Raw genomic sequence first — 9,049 nt, forward strand, 5'->3', positions numbered from 1 at the left:
ATTAGATTAAAACCCTCGGTGCACTCGTCATCTTATAATTGTTGATATCAGTGGACAGCATAAACAGGAAGCTGCACTTTTTGAAGAAATCCGTCAAGTTTCTGAAGCAACGGTATGTTATTCTTTTATTATTGGTTTTGCATGCTTCGTTGTTTTTATTATTAATTGTTGATTGTTATTGTAGTAAAATCTGATTCCTTTTCGTTTAGTGTCTTCCAGAAACCCGAGCTTGTAATATTTGTTACGGATAGCAGTATCGGTCAAGTTGAATTTGATCAAGCTCAAGCTTTTAAGCAAAGTGTTGCGGTTGAAGCAGTGATTGTTACCAAAATGGATGGTCATGCAAAGGGCGGTGGCACGCTTAGTGCGTAAGTAGTCTAGAGGTTGCTCTACTGTACGAAAACTTCCTTTTTTTTAAAGCATTTATGTTGATTTGTGGTTTACATTCCATGTACAGTGTTGCAGCGACAAAAAATCCTGTCATTTTTTATTGGTACCGGAGAGCATATGGATAAGTTGGAAGTCTTTGATGTTAAACCTTTTTTCAGTCGCCTTCTAGGTATTCTCCTGCTTTCTTTCAGTTTGACGCCTTTGCTTTGATGTATCGGTCCAGCACCAAACATTTATATAACGTTAGTGTCGTGAAAAAATCCAGCATGCCACAAGCGAACAATGGCATTGCAGGTTGAAAACATGGCAGAGGCTATGATTGAGGCTCTTGCAGAGCAGTTGGTTCAAGTTCTCAAGAAGCCAGGAGAATATGTGCTTGAATTTCAAAGTGAGTTCAATGATATGAAGACGCAGCTTGATCCGATGAAATCCTTTCTTGCTGATGCTTACAAGCTCAAAAGAAAGGAGGAAACTGTCAAGACAACCTTAAGCATGCTGCGAGAACTGGTTTATGATGCGGAGGATATATTGACAGATTGCCTGCTCAGAGCTGAATATCGGAAAGAGGGTCTTAAGCACTGCAGCAACTTCACCCCATGTGAACTGATCTTCCAGTATCGGACAGGAAAGAAGTTGAAAGCTATCAATGAAAGAATTAAGAAGATGCAGAAGATCTTGAAAGCCTATTTCAAGACAATTGGACAGCAAAGCATTCATGATGACCGTGGCAGCATAGGAAAGAGGTGGACATCACCAGTTTATGATGAATCTGCCATAGTTGGTCTGATAGAAGATACAGAAAAGATAATACGCTGGATTCTTCCTGAAAACAGGATGTTGCACCAAGTTGGGATTGTTGGAATGGGGGGTTTAGGAAAAACCACCGTATCACAGAAGATTTTTGACAGTAAACAAGTAGTTGATCGCTTTGAGAAGAGGATTTGGGTATCTATTTCTCAAACTGTCAATGAAGAAGAGATCATGAAAACTGTGTTGAAAAAATTGGGAGAGGATGTAAATGGGCTGGATATGGCTCGAATGCTGCCAAAGATTAATCAATTGCTTGAGAATAAAAACTACTTGATTGTAATGGATGATGTTTGGAGTGCCGCAGGCTGGAGGGACAGAACGTGTGCTGGGCTACCCAAGAGGGAGGGATAGAGTAGTTGCATAATAATCACAACACGAATAGAAAGTGTAGCGATAGAAATGGGAGTTGACAAAGCACAGATTCATCAGCCGAGAATTCTCAACAAAGAAGAAAGCTACGCATTGTTCTGCAAAATTGCATTTTCATCAAATGAGGAAACAAAACAGCATCCTGAGTGGAAGAAGTTGGGAAAGTTATAGTGAAGAAATGCCATGGACTTCCTCTTGCTGTTAAGACCATCGGAGGCTTAGCTCAATCTAATGAAGTTTGGAGAAGGATTTGTCACAATTTCCATGATGCATTAACCACAAAAGAAAGCGAAAATTCGGTCATGGCTTCTTTGCAGTTGAGCTATGATGGGCTTCCCTTTCGTATGAAGCAATGTCAGTTGTGCTTTTCCCTATATCCGGAGGACTCTGAGATAGCCGCTGAGCAACTAGTTCATTGGTGGGTTGGAGAGGGCTTCATCGAGGGCAGAAACACATCAACCACGATAGAACTGGCCTTTGACGATCTATCAGAACTAATTAGCAGATGCCTAGTTCAAGTTGTGCAGCGTAGAGGTTATGGTGGAAGAGTCTACAGTTTCCGGATGCATGATGTGGTGAGGGATTTGACCATCAAAATTGCTAGAGAGGAGGGTTTTTGCAGCTTTGATGATCAAGGCAGGCAAAGACCCTTAGCAAGATCTCGGCGTCTGAGTTTTACAAATGAAGCAGATGCAAGATCAATGAACCAAAAGTCAAGGGTCCGTGCATTGCTGATGATGACAAGTTCCCCATTCCAATTTAAGAGGGGATCCGTGCATTGCTGATGATGACAAGTTCCCCAATCCAATTCAGTACCTTCCACAGGGAATAGGAAGGCTCTTGAATCTTCAAGAGCTATCTGGATTCAAGCCAGTGGGTGCCGATAACAACGACGGTTGTCGACTAGCCGAGCTCCAAAATCTGTTACAACTTGGGGTACTAAAAGTAAATACAAGTGAAGAGAGTGAAATTGCAGAGAAGGAACTACTCCGAAGGATGTGATAAAGAAGAGTTCTTTCATGATCCGGAGAGAATGGTAAAAAAACATCTTAATCTAATACTTTAAATTATTAAATGAATTTTAAATTATAATTTATATTATTTTTTAATATATTTTTTTAAATAAAAGTTTTTTTTAATTTAAAATTTACATAAATTCATATTATTTTATATTTAATTTTTATCAAATAAATAAAAATGATAAAATTTAAATTCATAACTTTTTAATCATTAAAATTAAATTATGATATCAAGCAATCTCACCTAAAAATTTAAATTTTTAAATAATGTATCATGATATAATTCTTTTCCCTTCTCTGTACCTGGAAGAGTTGTATCTCAGACTTTACCGAGAAGGACTTACCCCACACTACCCCACAATGGATAAACCCCACATCACTCTGTCATTTGCAATATCTTTGCATGGAAAATGGAGACATCAAGTCCACAAGTCCTGTCTTTGAGGGCACTAATGGCACCACTTGGAAGGCTGTGGGTTTATGTTTAAAGTTCCTTCCAAGGTTGCACATGGAGAGGGAAATGGTGAAGCGAGTGATGCCACGGATGAGGTATATGGAGGTTAGCCACTGTTACATGTTGAAAACATTCCCTTGTAACATCGACAAACTAGGGGTGGGGAGAAAATGAGGAAGAAAAACTTGGTGATTTTAAGATGGAAGCTAGAAGGAGCAGAGCTTCAGCATCAAATAATCAGCAGAAGCCAAGACTCCTAGATAATGTTTTTCTTGTATCTAAGATCTAAGATAAGATGTCCACTGCATATACCACAGTCCTAAACTGTCTGTCAAATAATTCTAGTTTCTCTCTTCGGCAAGTATATTTTGGTTGCAATTCCATGCATGCAACAAGAAGTTTCCACCCCTTAAGGAAGCTTTGCTATTGTATACTTCAAAGAAAAAACAATCGGGCATCAAAATCATTCAGCACATTTTACCAACGAAAAATCATGCGGTTGACAAAATCATCACCTGCCTTGTACTTGGTGTGGGCTTGGAGAGAAATAGTGAAACTAATGAACGTGTAGAGGAGTGTCATAAAATAGATCTACTACATATTAGGCCGGAGAGCTTCATAGGCCTTCTTGCAGTCAAGGACCGCGGTAGGCCAAAACTACCAGTCTAGTTTCATGTCAATAAAACCCATCTAGGGAAGAGGGCCTTCCCTTTACATCAAAACAAAGAAAGCCCACCAAAGAAAATTGCAGTCCATTATAGAGGATGCAAGCAAATTCTAATTTTCTATCCTTGCACAATTACATGCCTCAAGTGAAAGTCATAACAACAAGATTTTATTCCGATGTATAAGGTTGAACCGTGTATTAGTTCTAACAAATTTATGTTGTTTTAGGCTTAATATATTTCTAAATTAAAGTATATAAAAGTTAGGTTCTGGTAAGAGGACATATTCATGGTGCTAGTGTCTGGGTAAGGAGATAAGCAACCACCTGATCACATCTAATATGATAATTCATGATAAATCCTGATATGCAGCTAATAAAATGTGAAAATGTTGTCGAGAGGGATGTAATAACATTCGGTTCAACGCCATTTACATTGTTTTTTAATGCTAGTTAAGAATTTACCCTATAATAGAGGTGTAAAATGCCAGCAATAATAATTGAGAAGGTGGGCTTCTGCCGGAATCTGTGGTTTAACCTAACCAAAGAAAAATATCCCTGATGGATCGATCCAATCTTACGTTATTTCTGGATCGATGGGCATATAAAACATCCATGTATTCAAAGGAAGAACAAAAACTAAAACCGAGCATGCACTTCGGCTGAGTTGATGTCCCTTTAAGCAATGAAAAGGACTAGGACCTAAAAGTTTATTAATCTTGAGCATATTTATTAAATCTATCCGTGTAATTTGGCTGTCAAGTGAATTTCAAAACAATATCATGTTTGCTAAGTCAATCATGTGAGTTGACCTGTTATGTTAGCAAATTAAGTTTAATTAAATCAATATTCCAATCGTATTAGAAAAACCTGAGCTAGAATTTAGATCGATTAGTCTAGCCTCGCTAAGTTTTAGATATCAATATTAAAGTTATCATAAAGCCACTTTTCATCTATTAAAAATGATTTTTTTTTCAATCAAGTTTTAAAATAAGTCATCTAATATATTAATATATTTGTAAAAAAATAATTTTTCTTAAGTTTATTTAAATTCGAATTGTACATGATATAGGAAATTAATGCACAAACTTCTCACTAGAGTGGACTTGAATGATGTTCCATTCGTCAGAACAACTAGAATAGACCTCGAATGGTTGTTTATTTGTTGAAAAAGCATTTAACATTTCATTTTCCATCGTGCATTATGAACGAAACAGAGTTATTATCATACGAAATTAGGGCAAGCTTCCACGTACGTCCACATATTATCCTTTTCGGAGCTGGTAGCCATGATATAACCAAATGACAGAGACAATTGCTTCCGAAAGCACTAAACAATAACATGGAAAACGATAGGGAATATCTTGGTGCCTGCAACTTTGTTCCAATTAGTTTTCAGTGATGGAAACTGCAGTAATCACAGCGACAAGTTGTTATCCTCATAAATTTTCAAGCCAAGTGGTCGCTATAGATTGGGATATCATATATAATTTGATAAGCAACACCTAAGGTATTAGTAATCAAGAGTGGGTTCGGTAGCTACTTTCTCTATCAATTATTTTGGTGTCTTAGAGAATATTTATTACACGAAGTTGACAGTGACAGATATTGTTAGAAACATGGATATTTCACTAGGCACCAAGGCACCAATCCTATATATATATATATATATATGAAAAGATTAAGGCAACCTCCACAAATCATCAAGAACATGTAAGAGAAATTGAGTCTATGTATCTTTTCCCACTGTTCGAGCGCAAGACTAACATCAGCAAGGTGAGAGTGTTGTCGCTTAATTATTAAAAATATCGCAAGGCATGTTTCTTGCATTTGTATTAAGAATGTTTAAGCAGCAATCATTGATGCAAGTGTAGGGTTGATCAAGAACAGGAGGTTTTTATAAGAGACAAAAGGAGTAAATTAGGGTTTATGAGCAGGGGTTCAGTTGGCTTTATCCTTGCACTTATCCACTTATGTCTCCTTAATTTTAAGCATGCCCATTTTTTTAGAGCCCTGCCTGTCATCTATCCTCAGGCAGAATATTTGAAAATCCCTTGAGCTTTATCATATCATAATTCATTATTTCAGACTTATGCTGAGATATTGTACGTAATCATTCTTGTATTGTTCGTTTCATCAATGCTATATGTTAGATGTTAAGACGAAAGGCAAAACTTCTCAACAATATCCTCAACACAGTGCTTCATATCATAAAAAGCAGGAAATAAAAAACAAAGATTAGAAGAGCATGTTATAATAACCCTAATCAGATAGATTATGTTACTAAAATATATGTAATGGCACGTATTGTTAATTAATTTTCCTAATAAATTAAGAATTCAATAACTCAAAATATAAAAAATATAAAAAAGAAAAGAAAAGAGAATTATGCTAGATTATATACTTTTATCGTAGTCTTATAGACTATCAAGTTAATCAAACTAAGATAAAAAATAAAAATAAAAATAACTCAAAATAATATTATACAAATATCATAGATTGAGATACATTTTTTTGTACTAAAAATTTAACCTAAAAATTTATTTTTATTATATCCTTCAGATTTTGTGTTAAAAAAATACCTCAAATGCTAATATATACTAAAAAATAGTAAAATTAAATATATAAAAAAATATCAAAGCTCAATCCTCTAATAATCTCATTGATTATTGAAATTCATAGACCAATACAAGTCTTTAGGTACGTGGCAATTACATGGGATCACATAAATATAACAAACTATTCTTCTAGAAATACATCTACATCACCCCACGACCGACTGTTACAACACTGACTGCTGTTAATGTCTACATATTGGGCCCAGAACGGGCTTAGAGGCCTTGTATAAATGGCCCGACAAGAAAACAATGTAAGTTCTCCCCCACGTGTGGGTGGGGTTTTCTCTCTGAGGGCCGGTCAAAGTGAACATACATGATCACACGTGTTCGTGTCTGGTGATGTATGTGTTATAAACTGTAGTTGGGCCGTCACCTTCGCTTTCGGGTTTAGTGAAATGCAACGATTCATGTGGACATGGGCCCGACAGAGAGAGGCTTTACTTTGGGTGGCGTGGCTCTAAATTATGCTAATTTTGGCAAATTATTTGCCTTTTTTTTTCTTTTTTTCTTTTTTCTTCGGGGATTGGTTCGCCTTCTTCTTCTTCTTCTTCTTCTTCTTATTATTATTATTAAATTGGACCCACTTTGACTCTTAATTATGCATTCAAGCCCTTTGTGTAGAGATTAATAATTTGTGCAGATTCTTTGTTTTTTTTGGCTTGCAATTGCTTGTTGTTATCCAAGTGACTAAACAACAAGCAAAGGAGACATTGATTTTCAACACTGGATTTTTGGGAGTTGTAGCGGATTCTCCCAACCCCAAACTATTGACTTTGGATTAATTAAATTATTTAATACCATAAATCACATAGTCCCCCAACAATTATTGTGCCTTTGTAACAAGAATAGGATACATGAAAGAACCCTATAATCTGATCTCTCCCTGTAACATGAATTCGGACAAAACATTTTATTTTATTTTTGAAAAAAAAGCAAAAAATCATTTAAAAAGAAAAGAGAGAAAAAGCTACTCACATGTATCGATCCATTTTACACTATTGGCTGCGAAACTCGCTGTCTATCAATCAACTTTTGCGCACTATCAGCATCACTGAAGACAATAATTGGCTGCAATCACAGTCGGTGTTGGTTTAGTTGTCTGTAAAAGCAAGAGCTCGATTGACCAGCCCCTCAATGTTTCAATCAAACTTTTCAATCACTCTCAATCAATCCTCATTTTTCTTCACCATGTGCTGTCCAGGTGGTTAAATCACTAGCATGGCAAGAGATAAGCAACAAGAAGAAGAAGAAGAAATGGGCTAGGGGTTAACCCTAATTCATGCAAAAAAAGACCTTGTTCCATGTCCCTTTACACTCCATCAAGCTTTGCTTGTCTGAGTTTACACACTTTTTTTTTCAACACAAATTAATTCACGCATAAATTGACACCTTTTGTCATTTATTACACTCATCTCGCTATTACATGGGAGGATTGGGATTGTGTTTATCGGTTTTTGAATAAAAATGCAGCTAAGCATTTTATTAATTAGTGTTTGTTCTTGTATAAGGGGTGATTTATCATGTTGTTAAAACCCAAAAAAAATTAAAAATATACAGCACATATATTGATTTATCCAATTATATTAGATTTATTTTATGTTATTTCTTAGTTATCACATTCTCAATTCCTCCTTAAAATTAAGCAATCAATCCTAATAGATTAAAGAGATATTCTTGATTATGTTTTAATTGTCTGTAAGATGGTGTTTGATATTGTGTTCTAATAATAGATTTAGATAAAAATATAATTTTAAATTATTATTTTTGTATTTTTTTGATAATTCTAATATGCTAATATAAAAAATAAATTTTAATAAAAAAATATTTTTAAGAGAGAAACATCTTGAAAAATTATTTCTACCTCACTACTCACTTCTATGGAGATACTAAATAAAAAAACTAATGATGCATGTTATATTTAAATATTAAAGATATATTTAAGATTTGTTTAATCATGCGGTTGAAATAAATATTCCATAATATTTGAATGAAAATTGTTTTCATTAAAAAATAAACCATCAATATATATAATTTTTGTAAACTTGAGAGATTAAAATTTTCACAACATTAATTTAAATATTAATTTGAATTTGAAGGATTTTTCTAGCTTATTTTTTTTTTCCAAGAACTTGATGGATTTTTCATTCACTGGGCATTGAGTATACACCACGAACTAATTATCGGGATTTAGGTGTTAACACAATGCTAAACATCTCTCTCTCAACATGATTGAAACTAATTAGGATTAATCAACTCAAAATTGATCCTCACCAAGAAAACTCTTGATCATATGTGACAAGAAGGTCCTTAATTTCTCATATTGCTACGTGTCAGTACATGACAAGACAAGATCATATAACTTCCGTGGTACTAACACCATACGAAACCTGCGCTTAGTTGTGGGGCCCAGAAGATAACAAACTTAAAAGGACAGCCCCACGTGGATTGCTGTTCTTTGATTGGCACAGCAAGTTGGGCCCGTAAAATTTTTGGTCAACGCATGCAGTGAGAAACGTGGCAGATACGTGTAATGGTCCCCCACTCGAAGAGAAAGAAACCTCCCACATCCGAATATTATTTTACCGGATTCTTCGCTGCTTCACAAACGGGCAGGACTCCCGTAGGTCCCACGAAAAGAAGGGTCTCGATTGAAGCGTTCTACGTGGATTTGTCTAAATTTCTTACATGTCGTCTTCGCCTTTAAGCCTTCGGTATATTGTTTTTT

General features: G+C 35.4%; 1 pseudogene; it reads left to right on the forward strand.

The window, feature by feature from the left end:
- The first annotated feature begins 26 nt into the window (after window positions 1-26).
- LOC105130248 (disease resistance RPP13-like protein 4) lies at window positions 27-2,571 on the forward strand (annotated as a pseudogene).
- Window positions 2,572-9,049: the final 6,478 nt, after the last annotated feature.

Source organism: Populus euphratica, unplaced genomic scaffold (assembly GCF_000495115.2).
Source record: "Populus euphratica unplaced genomic scaffold, PopEup_1.0 scaffold95.1, whole genome shotgun sequence".
Lineage (NCBI taxonomy): Eukaryota > Viridiplantae > Streptophyta > Magnoliopsida > Malpighiales > Salicaceae > Populus > Populus euphratica.